At 43.3% G+C, this 17468-nt stretch overlaps 1 protein-coding gene across 2 annotated transcripts in view; it reads left to right on the top strand.

Moving 5' to 3' along the window:
• Positions 1-17468, top strand: part of WASF1 (WASP family member 1) — a 576737-nt gene that overhangs the window by 526375 nt on the left and 32894 nt on the right. The window lies entirely within an intron of this gene.

Here is a 17468-nt window from a genome sequence, read left to right as displayed (position 1 = left end):
ATCCACATAGCAAAGGGGGGGGGGGGGGGGGGGGCGTGTTTTGGGCAGAGCTATGGAGGGCCCGAATGGTTTCTTACATATGTAAAGACATTTAGGTGCTCATTTTCAAAGTACATGGACATCTTAAAATGCCTAAAAAAATGATCTATCTGCTAAAAATGTCAAAATCCTGATTTTGGAATGTCAGAATTTGGACGTTTCACACTGCAGTTCATCCACATAGCAAAGGGGGGGTGGGGGGGGGGGCGTGTTTTGGGCAGAGCTATGGAGGGCCCGAATGGTTTCTTACATATGTAAAGACATTTAGGTGCTCATTTTCAAAGTACATGGACATCTTAAAATGCCTAAAAAAATGATCTATCTGCTAAAAATGTCAAAATCCTGATTTTGGAATGTCAGAATTTGGACGTTTCACACTGCAGTTCATCCACATAGCAAAGGGGGGGTGGGGGGGGGGGCGTGTTTTGGGCAGAGCTATGGAGGGCCCGAATGGTTTCTTACATATGTAAAGACATTTAGGTGCTCATTTTCAAAGTACATGGACATCTTAAAATGCCTAAAAAAATGATCTATCTGCTAAAAATGTCAAAATCCTGATTTTGGAATGTCAGAATTTGGACGTTTCACACTGCAGTTCATCCACATAGCAAAGGGGGGGTGGGGGGGGGGCGTGTTTTGGGCAGAGCTATGGAGGGCCCGAATGGTTTCTTACATATGTAAAGACATTTAGGTGCTCATTTTCAAAGTACATGGACATCTTAAAATGCCTAAAAAAATGATCTATCTGCTAAAAATGTCAAAATCCTGATTTTGGAATGTCAGAATTTGGACGTTTCACACTGCAGTTCATCCACATAGCAAAGGGAGGGTGGGGGGGGGGGGGGGGTGTTTTGGGCAGAGCTATGGAGGGCCCGAAGGGTTTCTTACATATGTAAAGACATTTAGGTGCTCATTTTCAAAGTACATGGACATCTTAAAATGCCTAAAAAATGATCTATCTGCTAAAAATGTCAAAATCCTGATTTTGGAATGTCAGAATTTGGACGTTTCACACTGCAGTTCATCCACATAGCAAAGGGGGGGGTGGGGGGGGGCGTGTTTTGGGCAGAGCTATGGAGGGCCCGAATGGTTTCTTACATATGTAAAGACATTTAGGTGCTCATTTTCAAAGTACATGGACATCTTAAAATGCCTAAAAAAATGATCTATCTGCTAAAAATGTCAAAATCCTGATTTGGAATGTCAGAATTTGGACGTTTCACACTGCAGTTCATCCACATAGCAAAGGGGGGGTGGGGGGGGGGGGCGTGTTTTGGGCAGAGCTATGGAGGGCCCGAATGGTTTCTTACATATGTAAAGACATTTAGGTGCTCATTTTCAAAGTACATGGACATCTTAAAATGCCTAAAAAAATGATCTATCTGCTAAAAATGTCAAAATCCTGATTTTGGAATGTCAGAATTTGGACGTTTCACACTGCAGTTCATCCACATAGCAAAGGGAGGGTGGGGGGGGGGGGCGTGTTTTGGGCAGAGCTATGGAGGGCCCGAATGGTTTCTTACATATGTAAAGACATTTAGGTGCTCATTTTCAAAGTACATGGACATCTTAAAATGCCTAAAAAAATGATCTATCTGCTAAAAATGTCAAAATCCTGATTTTGGAATGTCAGAATTTGGACGTTTCACACTGCAGTGCATCCACATAGCAAAGGGGGGGGGGTGGGGGGGGGGCGTGTTTTGGGCAGAGCTATGGAGGGCCCGAATGGTTTCTTACATATGTAAAGACATTTAGGTGCTCATTTTCAAAGTACATGGACATCTTAAAATGCCTAAAAAAATGATCTATCTGCTAAAAATGTCAAAATCCTGATTTTGGAATGTCAGAATTTGGACGTTTCACACTGCAGTTCATCCACATAGCAAAGGGGGGGTGGGGGGGGGGGGCGTGTTTTGGGCAGAGCTATGGAGGGCCCGAATGGGTTCTTACATATGTAAAGACATTTAGGTGCTCATTTTCAAAGTACATGGACATCTTAAAATGCCTAAAAAAATGATCTATCTGCTAAAAATGTCAAAATCCTGATTTTGGAATGTCAGAATTTGGACGTTTCACACTGCAGTTCATCCACATAGCAAAGGGGGGGTGGGGGGGGGCGTGTTTTGGGCAGAGCTATGGAGGGCCCGAATGGTTTCTTACATATGTAAAGACATTTAGGTGCTCATTTTCAAAGTACATGGACATCTTAAAATGCCTAAAAAAATGATCTATCTGCTAAAAATGTCAAAATCCTGATTTTGGAATGTCAGAATTTGGACGTTTCACACTGCAGTTCATCCACATAGCAAAGGGGGGGTGGGGGGGGGGGGTGTTTTGGGCAGAGCTATGGAGGGCCCGAATGGTTTCTTACATATGTAAAGACATTTAGGTGCTCATTTTCAAAGTACATGGACATCTTAAAATGCCTAAAAAAATGATCTATCTGCTAAAAATGTCAAAATCCTGATTTTGGAATGTCAGAATTTGGACGTTTCACACTGCAGTTCATCCACATAGCAAAGGGGGGGTGGGGGGGGGGGCGTGTTTTGGCAGAGCTATGGAGGGCCCGAATGGTTTCTTACATATGTAAAGACATTTAGCTGCTCATTTTCAAAGTACATGGACATCTTAAAATGCCTAAAAAAATGATCTATCTGCTAAAAATGTCAAAATCCTGATTTTGGAATGTCAGAATTTGGACGTTTCACACTGCAGTTCATCCACATAGCAAAGGGAGGGTGGGGGGGGGGCGTGTTTTGGGCAGAGCTATGGAGGGCCCGAATGGTTTCTTACATATGTAAAGACATTTAGCTGCTCATTTTCAAAGTACATGGACATCTTAAAATGCCTAAAAAAATGATCTATCTGCTAAAAATGTCAAAATCCTGATTTTGGAATGTCAGAATTTGGACGTTTCACACTGCAGTTCATCCACATAGCAAAGGGGGGGTGGGGGGGGGGGCGTGTTTTGGGCAGAGCTATGGAGGGCCCGAATGGTTTCTTACATATGTAAAGACATTTAGGTGCTCATTTTCAAAGTACATGGACATCTTAAAATGCCTAAAAAATGATCTATCTGCTAAAAATGTCAAAATCCTGATTTTGGAATGTCAGAATTTGGACGTTTCACACTGCAGTTCATCCACATAGCAAAGCGGGGGTGGGGGGGGCGTGTTTTGGGCAGAGCTATGGAGGGCCCAAAAGTAGGATGTCCAACAGGGATTTTCGAGTGGGAAGAAAGGTCCATGTCTAAAAAGGAGTTTTTATCTAGACCTGTTTTAGTCACATCCAAGTTTCAAAAAGTTGCTCTAATTGAACAGCTGAGCACTGGAGGGATTAAGGTATGACCCTTCCTTAATCTGCAGTGGTTGCTGTCCCCTGCTGTCTCCTCTGAAAGTGAAACTGGAAAGGAAAACCAAGCTGTATGTCAGCTGCAGGTGTTATGGCCATTGTGAAAAAAAACCCAGAAAACAGGTCAAAGGAGTAGCCTAGTGGTTAGAACAGTGGACTGGGAACCAAGAGAGCCAGGTTCAAGTCCCAGCAACTCCTCTTTTTTTTTTTTTTTTAAATAATTCTGAGCCTTCTAGAAACAGAAAAATACCTACTGTACCTAAATATATGACACCTGCAAGCCTGAAGGCTATTGAGGTAGTATACATTCAGTTACAGAAGGTATTTTTCAGTGAGGTTTGAACCTGTGTCCTTGGTTGCAGTCCACTGCACTAATCACTAGGCTACTCCTCTGTTCTGCAGGGATGTCTGTTTGGCCATATTTTTGAAAATAATGCCAGATACGTATTCATGTCTGGTTTTTTGTCATTCAAAAGTTGGACATTTCACTTTAGAAAATGGCTATTCCTTTTGGACGTTTTCAGTGCAAAACGTCCTTCTCATAGCCATATCGAACAGGAAATCTAGACGTTTTTCGTGTTTGATTATGGTTGTGAGATGGACATTTTTTTGGACGTTATAAGTAGGACGATTTTTTTTGTTTGAACTTAGATGGGTTTTTTTAAATGCCACTTTTAGTATAACGTAATATTTAAAGGAGTAATTTTCTAAGCAGGCGCTTAGGCCTTTCCAGGAGAACCACACCTACTTTTGGCTCTTTTGTTCAGAAGAATATGTGTATGCTTTCCCATATAAAGTAGACACATGCCTGCATGTGATTCTTACCTCCGAATTCTATAAATGGCACCCAGACTTTGATGTCTTGAGATTTGTGCGCAATTAAATTTGCTAATGAGCTATTAGCAAATGATTTAGATTGTAAGCTCTTTTGAGCAGGGACTGTCTTTTCTTCATGTTCAATTGTGAAGCGCTGCGTACGACTGGTAGCGCTGTAGAAATGATTTGTAGTAGTAGTAGTAATAACTGGCTGTGAGCCATCAATTATTGAAGTTAATTGGCTCTAATTTGGTTTTGCACACTGATCTGGCTGCTCGTAATTCTCTAGAGATCCACGTCCAAAAATATACAAGATATAGGGGCCCTTTTACTAAGCCGCATAGGTGTCAACGTGCACCCAACTCACGCCAATTAGGAACTGCCTCCCGGCTACCGCATGGCTCAGTTGGTAATTTCATCTTTTATGCACATCCACTACGCGCTTGGAAAATATATTTTATTTTCTTGTGCGCAGCGCTAACCGGGCAGTAATCAGCATTGTATGTGCGCTGACGATTACCGCCTGATTAACATTTGAGACCTTACCACTAAGTCAGTGGGTGCGGTAAGGTCTCAGGTCCAAAATGGACGCATGCCAACTTTCATTTTGCCTCAATTCCGTTTCCCCCCCCCCCCCCCCCCCCCAAAAGGCCTTTTTTACAGGCGCTCTGAAAAATGGATGTGTGTGCGTTGAAAACACGTGCTTACATTAGCACAGGCTATTTTTCAGAGCACATTAGTAAAAGGACCCCATAAGGAAGTAATGGGTGTTGGATCTGATATCTTGTACTTGTTTCTTTTTTGCATTAAAAAAGATCCCATTTGTATTCTAAATCAAAATTTTTGTCCTGTTGGTTCTGTATTTATTCACATATTTATTTTTATTTTAATGCTGTGCTTCTTCTCAAAGGATCTTTCAGGGACCTATTTTTCAGCTTGTAATGAAAGTAGTTTTACAGTTACCTAAGAACAAGAATGAATTAGTCATACAATGGGTTGTTGTTATTCAACAGTGTTGGCACAGACCGTCTTCCAAAAATTTCCGGAAAACCCCCAAAAGCCTATACTGGTCATATACATGATACTTTTTCAAAGCAGGCACTCGAGCCTGGAGTTTTTCTTTGCTTTTTGTTTGATGTGGCCTTGTTAAGTGGCCTCCCCTTTTCCAGCAAAATTTTGAGTTTATATTTTGCATTATCTAATTTCTTCACAAAAAGAACAAGATCACTTGTTTTGTATTATGAGACTCTGAAGGCGTGGAACTCTGCCCTCTCTAATGTGAAGACCTTAAGAGCTACATATCTAGTAGGAAAAGATTGAATTGGATTCTGGACCCCCACAAATGATCTCTGTACTAGGAAGTGGTAGACAAGATATTTCTTAAATGTGGAATACCCAAAATCAAATCAATTCTTGTATACCGCTAATATCCCTTTTCCAGGGTTCATTGTTTGCAACCTTCACTGAGCATAAAAGTCCCGAGTTTCTCCATGGGCCTGTTGAATCAGCTGCAAAAGTGACATCATCTGACAGCGCCAAAATGGGATAGCTGTCTGAGAGCTCAGAATTAGCTTAAAAAGCTTTTGAGCATGTATGCCGCATCCTACACTTACCCCTGCACAATACATAGGTTACTTATTTTCCCATACTTTTGACCACTGTGAAAGTAGCTTACTCTTACTCCTATGCATGTTTTTTCAAAATATTTCTAAGTTTACCTCAGAATTCTTCAAACACAGGGCTTACAGAGAAAACTTTTGTAACCACAAAAACTTTCTGACCTAAAAGGCTGTAACCTTTGTCAGCTGTTACGATCAACATATAACTTTGTGAAATGTTTTGCTACAAATTTTCTAATAAAAAACATTTGGGAAAGAATTCTTCAAACATTTTTACTAAATATGGAATTCTTTGTTTTAAAAAATATGAAGAAAAACTTTTAAAATTTCAACAGTCTCCATCATATCAGTTGATTAAGATGTCTTCTTAGAAGATGTGCTGGTAGCAGGATGTACAGGATCCCCCATGCAAATTTTACTAGTTGTGGCCAGAATGTTTGCTTGTTTTTCCAAAAAATCAAAATACCGTTGTCTGCATCACTCAAACCTAAATAGCAGTCCAGTTCATTAACAGACTTCAAAGTAGAAAATGACATGGAGAAAGTTTGTCCCCGTCCCTGCAAGCTCTGTCCCCATCCCTGCTGTTACTGCGGGTCCCCGTGTCATTCTCTACGTAGAAGTCTGCCCAGCAACAGGTTTGCTTCCCAATTACCGGCATTGCCACCCAATCTCCACTAAGATTCCATGGATCCATTCCTTCTAAACAGGATTCCTTTGTGTTTATCCTACACGTTTGAATTCCATTACCGTTTTCATCTCCACCACCTCCCACAGGAGGGCATTCCATGTATCCACCACCCTCTCTGCCAAAAAATACTTCCTGACATTCATGTCCTCTAGTTCTACCCCCTTCCCGTCTCCGGAAAAGGTTTGCTTGCGGATTAATACCTTTCAAATATTTGAATGTCTGTATCCTGCCACCCCTGTTTCTCCTTTCCTCCAAGGTATACATGTTCAGGTTGGCAAGTCTTTCCTTGTAGGGTTTGCAACACAAATCCCATACCATTTTTGTAGCTTTTCTTTGCACCGCTTCCAGCCTTTTTACATCTTTAGCAAGATACAGCCTCCAAAACTGAACACAATACTCTCAAGTGGGGCTTCACCATTGTCTTGTAGAGGAGTATCAACCTCCTCACTAAAAAAAAAAAAAAAAAAGGAAAATAAGGTGATAATTTAATACATTTCTATCTGGAGTTAATATAATTTTTGACTAGCTTTCAGAAACCTCTGAAAATTAGTCAAAAAGTATTTAGTCCAATAAAAAGGTATCACCTTATTTTCTGTTTTTTTTGTTTTATTTTTATTAATATTTAAAGTTACTACACTACTTCATGCTAAATTAAAATAAATAAAATTATTTTTTCTGCCTTTGTTGTCTGGCAATTTAATGTTTCTAATCGTGTGGGTATCATTCTCTGGTTACTGCTTTCCAGTCTTAGGTCTCTTTCATAAGAACATAAGAACAGCCTTACTGGGTCAGACCAATGGTCCATCTAGCCCAGTGTCCTGTTTTCCAAACAGTGGCCAAGCCAGATCACAAGTACCTAGCAGCAGTGACGTAGCTAGGGTAGTTGACACCCGGGGGCGGTCATTTTTTAATTCCCCCCCCCCCCCCCCCCCCCCCCAATCCAGTACTAGGCATACCGAGAATACAAAACACTCAGGACCTATAGAGCAATTCTACCATACCATAAGCAGTCATTTCTACGCGTCACACAAGGAAAAGGAAAGCATCTTAAACACTACAGTGAGCACCAGAACATCAGTTCACCTAACATAGTAACATAGTAGATGACGGCAGAAAAAGACCTGCACGGTCCATCCAGTCTGCCCAAGACAAACTCATATATGTATACCTTACCTTGAATTTGTAGCTGTCCTTTTCAGGGCACAGACCATATAAGTCTGCCCAGCAGTATTTCCCGCCTCCCAACCACCAGTCCCGCCTCCCATCACCGGCTCTGGTACAGACCGTATAAGTCTGCCCTCCCCTATCCTCGCCTCCCAACCACCACCCCCTCTTCCCCCACCTGCTCCGCCACCCAATTTCAGCTAAGCTTCTGAGGATCCATTCCTTCTGCACAGGATTCCTCTATGCATATCCCACGCATGTTTGAACTCCGTTACCGTTTTCATCTCCACCACCTCCCGCGGGAGGGCATTCCAAGCGTCCACCACCCTCTCTGTGAAAAAATACTTCCTGACATCTTTCCTGAGTCTGCCCCCCTTCAATCTCATTTCATGTCCTCTCGTTCTACCACCTTCCCATCTCCGGAAAAGATTCGTTTGCGGATTAATACCTTTCAAATATTTGAACGTCTGTACCATATCACCCCTGTTCCTCCTTTCCTCCAGGGTGTACATGTTCAGGTCAGCAAGCCTCTCTTCGTAAGTCTTGGAACGCAAATCCCATACCATCCTCGTAGCTTTTCTTTGCACCGCTTCCATTTTTTTAACATCCTTCGCAAGATACGGCCTCCAAAACTGAACACAATACTCCATGTGGGGCCTCACCAACGTCTTATACAGGGGCATTAAAACCTCCTTTCTTCTGCTGGTCACTCCTCTCTCTATACAGCCTAGCAATCTTCTAGCTATGGCCACCGCCTTGTCGCACTGTTTCGTCGCCTTCAGGTCCTCAGATACTATCACCCCAAGATCCCTCTCCCCGTCCGTGCCTATCAGACTCTCCCCGCCTAACACATACGTCTCCCTTGGGTTTCTACTCCCCAAGTGCATCACTTTGCATTTCTTCACATTGAATTTTAATTACCAAACGTTAGACCATTTTTCTAGCTTCTTCAGATCTTTTTTCATGTTTTCCACTCCCTCTGGGTGTCCACTCTTTTGGAAATCTTGGTGTCATCCGCAAAAAGGCAAACTTTACCTTGTAATCCTTCGGCAATGTCACTCACAAATATATTGAACAGAATCGGCCCCAGCACCGATCCCTGAGGCACTCCACTACTCACCTTTCCCTCCTCCGAGCGAACTCCATTCACCACCATCCTCTAGCGTCTGCCCGTCAACCAGTTCCTAATCCAGTTCACCACTTCGGGTCCTATCTTCAGGCCGTCTAGTTTATTCAAGAGCCTCCTGTGGGGAACCGTGTCAAAAGCCTTGCTGAAATCTAAGTAGATTACGTCCATAGCACGTCCTTGATTTAATTCTCCTGTCACCCAGTCAAAGAATTCAATGAGATTCGTTTGGCACGATTTCCCTTTGGTGAAACCATGTTGTCTCGGATCTTGCGACTTATTGGCTTCCAGGAAATTCACTATCCTGTCCTTCAGCATGGCTTCCATTACTTTTCCAATAACCGAAGTGAGGCTTACCGGCCTGTAGTTTCCAGCTTCTTCCCTATCACCACTTTTGTGAAGAGGGACCACCTCTGCCGTTCTCCAATCCCTCGGAACCTCGCCCGTCTCCAAGGATTTATTAAACAAGTCTTTAAGAGGACCCGCCAGAACCTCTCTGAGCTCCTTCAGTATTCTGTGGTGGATCCCTTCCGGTCCCATGGCTTTGTCCACCTTTAGCCTTCCAAGTTGTTGATACACACGCTCTTCTGTGAACGGTGCTCTATCCACCTCATTCTCAGGTGTACTTTTGCCAGTCCCTCTCGGTCCTTCCCCAGGATTTTCTTCAGTGAAAACAGAACAAAAGTATCTATTTAGCAAATTGGCTTTTTCTTCATCATTTTCTACATAGCGTTTCGTTGTGTCTTTTAGTCTCACAATTCCCTTTATAGTCTTTCTCCTTTCACTAATATACCTGAAGAAGTTTTTGTCTCCCCTCCTTACATTTCTAGCCATTTGTTCTTCCGCATGCGCCTTCGCCAGACGTACCTATTGTAAAACGAAACCAGACAGAATAGTACAGATCGTCGATCCTGCACAGTCAATGCCAACTGAAAGCCATGTCTTTTTCACAAACACAGATACACCCTAATCCACTATAGAATAAGTAATCATAAACTTTCTATTTAGACAAAAATTAAACTGAACCCCTGATGCCAGACTCTGCATATAATGCAACACCACAGAAACAGAAAATATCCCCTAGTACTGTGCAAAATATAAAGACAGCAGATGTAAATTTGAAAAAAACTAACAAATACCAATCACCACTTTACAAATTAACAAATAGAAATAAAACAAATACAGAAAATAAAATAGTACCATTTTATTGGACTAATACATTTAGCTTCCAGAGGCCAAAATCTTCTTCCTCAGGTCAATACAGTATAGTGCTGTTTCAGTATTCTATCCTGACCTGAGGAAGGGGGTTTTGTTCTCTGAAAGTTAAGTCAAAATGTATTAAAATTAGTCCAATAAAAAGATTACCTTATTTACATGTTCTATTTATAAACATTTATTAACACAGCTACAATATTATATCCTAAAGCAAAATAATAAAAATATATATTTACAGTTTGTTGTCTCTGGTTTCTGCTTTCCTCATCTTCTTTTCACTGTCTTCCTTCCATCCAGCATCTGTCTTCGCTCTCTCTCTGCCATCCAGTGTCTGCCCTCTCTGATATCCCTTCCACCCACTGTCTGCCCTCTCTGATATCCCTTCCATCCACTGTCTGCCCTCTCTCTCCCTTCCATCCACTGTCTGCCCTCTCTCTCCCTTCCATCCACATCTGCCCTCTATTTCTGCCCCTTCCATCCACCATCTGCCCCAGTCTGCCATTTCTCTCTCCCCCTTCCATCCACATCTGCCCTCTATCTCTGCCCCTTCCATCCACCATTTGCCCCAGTATGCCCTCTTTCTCTCTCCCCCTTTCACCCACCATCTGCCCTTTCCCTCTCCCATCCATCTAGGGTCTGCCCTCCCTCACGCTCCCCCCTTCTATCCAGGGTCTGCCCCCACCCTCCCCAATCCCCTTCTCCCCTCTGGGCACCCATCTGGGCTCCCCCACCCTCCCCAATCCCCTTCTTCCCTCTGGGCACCCATCTGGGCTCCCTCCCCCACCCTCCCCAATCCCCTTTGAGCACCCCTCTGAGCTCCCCCCACCCCTCCCCAATCCCCTTCTCCCATCTGAGTCCCCCCTCCCACCCGACCCGACACACCTACCAGCTCTGTTCTCCTGCTCCCACCCTGTCCTGCCTTTAAAAAAATTTTTCGAAGCACCAGAGTGGCAGGCAGCGCCTCGCATTTGCCCTGCTAGTGAAAATCTCCTCGACGTCGTCATCGGGCCTTCCCACATTGAGTCCTGCCCGCCCTCGCGGTAATAGGAAATTACCTCAGAGGTGGGCAGGACTCAATGTGGGAAGACCCGACGACGACGTCGAGGAGATTTTTACTAGCAGGGCAGATGCGAGGCGCTGCCTGCCACTCCGGCGCTTCGAAAATTTTTTTTTTAAGGCAGGACAGGGTGGGAGCAGCGGGAGCGGAGCACCCCCCCCCCCACCCGCTGACACCCAGGGCGGACCGCCCCCACCGCCCCGCCCTTGCTACGCCACTGCCTGGCAGAATCCCAAATTGTGGAAACTCTGCATACTACAAATCCCAGGGCAAGCAGTTGCTTCCCATGTATGTCTCAATAGCAGACTATGGACCTTTCCTCCAGGAATTTGTCCAAACCTTTTTTAAACCCAGATACGCTAACCGCTGTTACCACATCCTCTGGCAAAGAGTTCCAGAACTTCTAACTATTCGTTGAGTGAAAGTCCATTTGATATTCTTCTCTCTCTTTCTGTCTTCACTCCCTCCACTACATCCATCTCTGATCTTTTTCTTTCAACTTTCTTCTATTTTTCTGCCTCCCTGTCCATTCAGATTTAATTCATTTTTACTATACAGTCTTCAATCTCCCTTTTTTCATTCAATCTACTTACAGCTTTCCATATCTTTCCCTCACCCAGGCCATCCTATTTCTCTTCCTTTGATTCCCCAGTCTTTCACTAACTCTTCCCTCTCTCTCTCTTTGCTATCCAATATCTTCTCTGTTAATATCTTCCCCTCAGCCATGCAGCATCTTCTCTCTGTCTCTGTCTTTCTCCCCCTGCAAACCAGCATCACCCCGTTTCTCTCTCTCTTCCCCCATCCCCCATCTCTCTCTTATCCCCTTCTAGCATCACATCATCTCTCTTTCTGTGGCATTCCCCCATCTAACATCACCCCATCTTTATGTCTGTTATTCTTATTCCATGTAGCATCACCCCATCTATTTCTCTTCGCCCCCATTCAGCATTACCTCATCTCTTTATCTCTCTTCTCCCCATCCGACATTGTATTGTCTGTCTCTTCCCCATCCGAGATTGTTCTGTCTTTGTCTTCCCTCCTCCCCCAATCCAGCATCACCACATCTGTCTCTCTTTCTTACCCTTATCTGGCATGACCCCATCTCTCCTTGTCTCTCTTCCCCCATGCAGAAAATTTCCATCTTTGTGTTTCTACCTCTGCCTGTTTGCCTCCTCTGTGTGTGTGTGTCTATTTCTTCCTCTGTCTCTGTTTACATACATCGGTGTTTCTGTCTGCCTGTGTCTCTTTTCATCTGCATCTCTCCTCCCCCATCCAACATTACCCTGCCTTTCTCACTCTCCCCATCCAACATCATCCTTCCTTTCTCACTCTCCCCATCCAACATCATCCTTCCTTTTTCACTCTCCTCATCCCATCCATCATCACCTCATCACATTTTCTATCTCCTCACCCAATCCAGCATCAACCCCTTTTTCTCTCTTCCTCCCTCCCTCCCATCACCCTCTTGAAGTCTTCCCAGGTCAGCACACTAGCAGCAGTATCAGTGAAAATGAAGTACAGACATGTAGGACCATTTTCTTGCACGCACAGTTGCTAGCTGTGCCTGTCCCACCCCTCCAACACAGGAAGTTTACATCAGAGGGCACATGACCATCAGCGCGAGCAGCGGCACAAGCAGGAAAAAAATCCTGTGTATCTTCTCTTCATTTTCACTGCTGATATCGCTGCCAGATACCACCAACTTGGGAAAACTGCCAGATAATCAAGATGGAAGGGAGAAGAGAGACCTGGGAAGATCATAGGCCCAACAGCAGGGGAGAAGGGAAAGTCTTGGCTGGGAATGCTTAGCCTCCCCAAGCCTCTTATATGGGGTGCCTGTGCTCACACCAATAAGCCATAGGCATGATAGCTCCATGATCCGGTAATAGAACTGAGCAGAAGCTTCAGGAAAGCATCTCAGTGCTGAGGCTTAGGTACAGAGCAATGATTGTATAAAAAAGATGAGTCATTAATGTATTGGTGCCAAGTTGTTGATCTGCTGTGTCAGCGCCTACTATAAATACTGAAATCTAGGCAGTGATTCCAACCTTCAGTACCAAGAGGCAGATCATCATGCTAAACATTTGAGCACAATTTTGGTGTCAAGAGAATGACTCTGAAAAAAAAAAAGGTTCAATTCACTTAATGCAATTCCAATAGCATTTCAATCAGTTCTGATGCTATACAGCAAAGAAGCAGAGCTTATCTTTGGTGTAGGTGACCTTTCTGCTTGTTATACTAGTTCTAGATCTGATGAGTGGCCTAGTGGTTAGGGTGGTGGACTTTGGTCCTGGGGAACTGAGGAACTGAGTTTGATTCCCGGCACAGGCAGCTCCTTGTGACTCTGGGCAAGTCACTTAACCCTCCATTGCCCCATGTAAGCCGCATTGAGCCTGCCTTGAGTGGGAAAGCGCGGGGTACAAATGTAACAAAAAAACAAAAATGACTATCCAAATCAAAAGCAGATCAACCTGGAGCAGAGCCATTAACTATATTGATACAAATCTTTGAAGATTTTGTATAGAATTATTTCAGAGGTAGGTCTCTCAGCCCCAGAACAAGATCCTTTTGTTCCTATTTTACAGAGAGGATGGAGTACTTCATTATAGATTACACCCGCACAAAGACTCCAAGTCTATCAAAAGGACAAGTAATCTCCTTACCAATATTAAGTGATTCTTACTCATATGTAAATGTCACCATAATGGCTGATTAATAACACCCCAGAAAGATCCCACTATTCAGGGATATCCGTAGAGGATAGAACCTAGCAAAAATCATATTACTCACTATAAAGTTCTGAAACAGCTATCAGCAACTCTCCCATTGGATCCTTTTCCTCTTTTGCCTCAAAGTATTTCACCCTTCTAGGTTCCTATAAAAATTGTGAAATATATCCCCTTTTCTCTTCAAAAAGAGGGAAAAACTGAGAACAAATATTTTTGGCCTATTAAAAGTGTTAACAGTTAGTAGCCATACATATTTATAGGCTATTTCAAAAGCTGGCAAACTCTAGTATCAGTTCAACTTGTTGCAAAAAAAACTAGTCATAAAGTTCAAGACCTGAACTACCCCAGAGCTTAGCATGGGGAGAGGAATGGCCAGCATGGAAAAGGAGGTGATAGGTACCCTTGTATAAGTTTCTGGTGAGGCTTTGTATATTCTTATGTTCTTATGTAGTGTGTGCAGTTCTGGAGACCACACCTTCAAAAAAATATAAACAGGATAGAACTGGTCAATGGTCTCATAAAGCATATTGGAACAGACTTATAGACCTCAGTATTTATACTCTGGAAGAAAGACCGGGAGAGAGGGGATATGATAGACATTTAAATATCTCTGTGACATTAGTGTACAGGAGGTGAGCCTTTTTCAAATGACAGAAAACTCTGGAATGAGAACACATAGGATGACGTTAAGAGGTTATAGGTTCAGGAGTAATCTAAGGAAATACTTTTTTCTCTGAGGACAAAACTGCCTTGACTGCATCCATAGGGGAGGGTAGTAAATAGACTTTCAGACTTGGATAGTATTCTCACATATGGGTGATGTCATCCACAGAGCATGGGTTGGACACTACCATAATGCACTCTCACTTTAAAACTTTGAAGCAGTGCCCCATTGCACATAAGCGGGTGTCATCCTGCCTGACACTCAAGCGCTAGACCAGCAGTCTATTGTTTAGTGTGGAGCAAAGAAGTTACTTTTTAAATTTCTTCTCAGCCCGTCAAACGTTTGCCTTTTTGGTGCCTTCCCTTTTTCTTCTTCTTTTTTTATTAATTTGTTCAACTTATTCATTTTTTTAATTATTTTTCATTTTTTTGGCCTTTGGGGCCTCAAAGCCCTTCTTTTGCCCAGGTAGCAACAACTGTTTTCAGGTATTTTGACCTTACGTCGGCTGTTTTTCCCCTTCATGTCAACAAGGGTGCTCAGTGGCTTTAAGAAGTGTACTCAATGCAACTGGACTGTTTTGGGCACAGACCTCCCATAACTGGTGTGTTCAGTGCTTGGGTTCAGAGTCCTGGGACATAGTATGGCCTCTGCCTACGCATGCAAGCGAGAACCATCAAAGCCTGCAGCGTCCAGCATGCAAAACATTTTGGTTCTGCATCGGCATCCACATCGAGAATGGCAAGGGATTCAGCACTTCACATGGAACCTGCATTGGCTTTGACATTGACATTGAGTGCACCAACACAACATTGATACAATCCAACGCCAGGTTTGGTACCATGACCATGTAATGACTATATCCTCTTCATCTGTATTGCGTGCATCGAGGGACCTGCAGCATAAAAAAACGTAAGAAGCATTGCAATCATTCTCCTTCCTAGCATTCTGCCAACACTTCCCCTGCATCGACATCCTCAGTGCTTGGGAAACGTCCATGCTGTAGTGATTACTCTCATTCTCTCCAATTAATTTCTCATCGAGAGCCTTCGAGGTCTATGAGATCTCCTACACCAGCACAGGATATAACTCAGGCTGCATCCACACTGCTTTCTCAGCCGGTACCAATGCCTACTCTACATGAGGAAATCTGGGCTATGCTCAAGAAGGAGCTCTCAGGGCTACTGCATTCACAGTCTATACAGGCTTACAGGGTACTTGCGGCAGCCTCGGTCCAGCCTGTTGATAGATCAAAGAGACAGTCACAGAAGAGGTCCTGCACACTGGCTCGCCACCGAATGTCGGGGGCAGCATGAACCCGATCGATGCATGTGTCGGCATCAGTAAAGGAACTTTCTTCAATCTCAAATTTTCATCTGCCTCAACACAGAGTTGGAGCTCTAGTCGACACTCTCTTCCACGTACTTCCCAAGAACGTACTTTGAAGAGTCAGACTCAGATCTCTCCTGGGAGACAGACAGGGACCCCTATGGCATTCCATCTGATCCTTCTCCACCACCTAAGAGACATAGGTCTCTTCAGAAAGCATATTCTTTCCTGGCTTTGTAGTGAGATATCTCAAGCTATACCTCAAATTAGAGACAGAGGAAGAACCTCATTCAGAACTCATTGAGGTTCTAGATTATGACTCTCCTCCTAGAGAAGAAATCACTATTCCACTTCATACAATTGTGGGAAAACACTCTAATAAAAAGCTGGGAGACTCCACTAACATTTGAAGTTAAAAACATAAGAATAGCCATACTGGGTCAGACCAATGGTCCATCTAGGCCAGTAGCCTGTTTCTAACAGTGGCCAGGCCAGGTCACAAGTACCTGGCAGAAACCCAAATAGTGCAACATTCTGTGCTACCAATCCCATGGCAAGCAGTAGTTTTCCCATGTCTGTCTCAGTAGCAGACTATGGACTTTTCCTCCAGGAACTTGTCCAAACCTTTTTTTAAACCCAGATAAACCGCTGTTAATACATTCTTCACCAAAGAGTTCCAGAGCTTAACTATTCGTTGAGTGAAAAAATATTTCCTCCTATTTGTTTTTAAAAGTATTTCCATGTAACTTCCTTGAGTGTCCCCTAGTCTTTGTACTTTTGGACGGAGTAAAAAATTGATCCACTTCTACTCATTCTACACCACTCAGGATTTTGTAAACCTCAATCATATCTCCCCTCCTCCATCACCTTTCCAAGCTGAAGAGCCCTAACCTCTTTAGCCTTTCCTCATATAAGAGGCGTTTCATCCCCTTTTATTATTTTCACTGCTCTTATTTGAACCTTTTCTAATTCTGTGATATCTTTTTTTGAGATACAGCGACCAGAACTGAATGCAATACTCAAGGTGAGGTCGCACCATAGAGCGATACAGAGACATTATAATATTCTTGATCTTATTCACCATCCCTTTCTTAATAATTCCTAGCATCCTGTTGGCTTTTTGGCCGCCACCGCACACTGGGCAGATTTCAACATATTGTTTACAATGACACGTAGATCTTTTTCTTGAGTGCTGACTCCTAGGGTGGACCCTAGCATCAGGTAACTATGATTCGGATTATTCTTCCCAATGTGCATCACTTTCCATTTGTCCATATTAATTTATTTATTGCATTTCTATCCCACATTTTCCCACCCATTTGCAGGCTCAATGTGGATTACAGAGTTTTGTTATGACATAGTCATTCCATGATATCAAATACAGTTGATGTTGTACAAAGATTAAGTAAGAGAAGAGAGAAGGAAGGCGTTAGGCAGGATAGTATAGACTGTGAACTTTAATAACTGGCTGGGTTGGTGAGGTAGTTTTGTAAGGCTATGGGTTCTCTTTGTAGGCCTTGTTGAAGAGATAAGTCTTCAGAGATTTGCGGAAGTTGGTTATTTCATTTGCCATATGGATGCCCAGTCTTCCAGTTTCCTAATATCTTCCTGCAATTTTTCACAATCCGCATGTGTTTTGACAACGTTGAATAGTTTTGTGTCATCTACTAACCG

This window comes from Microcaecilia unicolor, chromosome 3 (genome assembly GCF_901765095.1).
Source record: "Microcaecilia unicolor chromosome 3, aMicUni1.1, whole genome shotgun sequence".
In the NCBI taxonomy this organism is placed as follows: domain Eukaryota; kingdom Metazoa; phylum Chordata; class Amphibia; order Gymnophiona; family Siphonopidae; genus Microcaecilia; species Microcaecilia unicolor.
This window is presented reverse-complemented; position numbering and strand designations above follow the sequence as displayed.